We start from the raw sequence: 2,758 nt of genomic DNA on the forward strand, positions 1-2,758 counted from the left end.
AGTCAAAAAATATTGTAGCTTTAGCTCGGAAGCAGGACAACTGGAGGAATGTTTTGGGGGTGTTCTCCCCTACTCCAGTTGCATCCCTGTATGTCCTTTGGAAATGAAGGGAGAATCCTGACAGATCTGAGTGTTGCCATCACTGCCACAGCTGGAGCCACTGAGAGCACCTCTGGAAATTACTGTGTGTTGACAAAGGCTTTTTTTGGCAATAAACCATCATCTGAGTCTCGGGAGTAGAGAGGAACAAAATTTCATTACATGTAAATAATAGCCTAAAAATAGAAGCACAGATTGTTTTTCTCATTAAGTTCCTTCTTCATGCTCAAGTATATTCTGCATTGAAAAGGGAGTGACTATCAAAAAGCCCAAACTGACAAAATGAAGAGCCTGGATGAGGTTTGTCTGTGAAAACCCTGGCAGAACCATTTTAAACCTGATTTTCTGTATCCCCAGTTTTAGTTTGCTTCCTTATTTTAATGCAGCCGAAGCCATTCTCAGCCTGTTTTATTTAAAGCAAGTTTTGAAAGAGGACGCTGTGGTTTATGGCCATGTGTCAAGTTTGATAGTGTTATGCCATGATTTAGCAAAACACTTTAAGCACATGTCCACATCCCACTGAATTTGGTAGGAAGTGAAGAAGCAGAGGAAAAACTGTTTGCTGTGCAGCAGCCTCATTCAGGGGGAAAAAAGTAATTGAAATAAAACAAGCATTTGCTTTCACACAATTATAGATCTTTTTTGCCAAATCCTTTCAGCTTGACGCAAACTCATTGATCACATTAGATCACGATTATTACACATATTTAATCATTTCAGAGGAAGGGCTCTCCACTGGGCTGGCTCAGGCCACTGAAATAGACGGGCTAATTATGGGACCTGTGGGCGTGCTGGAGTCATCTGACTTTTATGTTTTTAGCTGTCTTGCCGAGCACCCTGCCCCCTCCCCAAACCAGCGTTGCAGACACTGAGATAAGTCTTCATTACACGCGGGATTAAGCCAGAGTATCGGAGTGTTGCTCATCAGCCTCCTCTAATTGCTGCTCATTTTCTGAATGCTTCGTTTGATGTGTCGCAGAACTCCACGAGAACAGCGGACTCTGGGCATCCATGGAAATGGGATGGAGGCATGGCCTGGAAAAGAAAAAGAGGGGTGTCAGCGAGGAGTGCCCCCAGTTTTCTGTCAGTCTGGAGAATATTTCTGGGTGAAACGCTTGGAAATGAAATGTTTGGAAAGAGACGCTTGGAAATGAAATGTTTGGAAAGAGATACGAGTTGTTTTCTTTGCTAAGCATATCAGGACTTCATATATATTCTTACCAAAGCCGGGATGGCATCAAAAAGCTATTTATTGAACACATACAATGCATGTATGTTCCTTTTCTAAGTTAAGCATATGTGGTCTGCCCACCTCAGTCAACATCCATAGAATTTTGTCCCCGATCAATGGAATGTGACACATCCTGATATGAATCCATTGTCATCCCTACTTACTATGAGTTTTCTTCATTCAGGGAATCAGGACTTCATATAAATATCCTTACCAATAAACAGCATCGTATCAAAAAGCTCCTTAAAGACATTTGACATCTCTGTCCCATTCTCCCCTCAACACAAACTACGTAATTTTAAATCCTGGGTAACCCTTTGAGTCAAATGTTATAAATTTTAGTTCCATAATTACCACCCATGGTTATCTTAGCACAGGTTCCCTGCATGGAACCAAGCACGCCTTGTTTTAATCTGCAGAGTTGAGACATTAAAGCTTTATTTTGTCTTTCAGTGCCCATAATCCGAGCGCTTTCTGAATGTACGATGATGGATTGTATGGCAGCTATGGAAAAGTAGGAAATTTTGTCTCCTTTGTCCTGTTCTGTGGACTAAGATGAAGGCCAAGGGAGAAATTGTCATGGTGATCTATATTTATAGAATAACACACTGGTAGAAAGAAATTGAATCAAGCTACAGTGACTTAAATACTAATATTTAATCCACCCAAATTCACAACTGATGCCATCAACTTGTCAAGGCAGAATTTTGGTAGGTATTTTCCCCTCTGCACTATCTGGTTTGCTCTTGTAAGAACACAAATTTTACTCAAAATTGACACGAAATGGGCGTATTTGGATCTCAAATCCCTGCTGTTTAGGACTCCTAAAACACCTGTACTGCTGTTCCTAGGTAACAGGAAAACCCGGGCAAGCTCACAATGATTCCCTGAACTTGTTCGCAGTAGCCCATGGAAATAAAACTTGTAATTCCCCGAAATAAAACTCATCATTTCCCGCTTGATGCGGACCAGGAGCCGGAGGTTACCCGAGCACCCGCTGAGGTACCCCAACCCCATCCCTTTCGGCTCCTAAAGGTCTTAAACCCACGGATTAAGTAGCAGGAAGCGGAGTTGCAAAATCCAATTTTAATCAACATATTTATTACAGCAGGAATGCGCATCCACCGCTTCCCTGTGGCGATCCGGAGGGTCCCCGCCAGGCTGAGGGGAGCCGGGGCGCGGGTCCCTCCGGGAGCGCGCAGCGGGGACGGCGGCACCGCGGGGGCCGCGCTGCGCAGGGCAAAACTTTGCGGGCAGGGCGGCGGCCACACGGTGTCCCCGGGGCAGCTCGGGAACCCCGCCGAGGGCCCGGGCGGTGCCGCGGCCCCGAGCCGAGAGCTCCGGCCGGCGCTGCCCGGCGGGGACCCCCCGCCCGAGGAGGCACAAAATGGCGCCGCGATTCAAACGCTGCGCGCTGCGGGCGGGCGG

The sequence above is a fragment of the Corvus kubaryi genome, unplaced genomic scaffold (genome assembly GCF_017639235.1).
Source record: "Corvus kubaryi isolate FWS band 111438036 unplaced genomic scaffold, C.kubaryi_AGA036_p1.0 37394, whole genome shotgun sequence".
In the NCBI taxonomy this organism is placed as follows: Eukaryota; Metazoa; Chordata; class Aves; order Passeriformes; family Corvidae; genus Corvus; species Corvus kubaryi.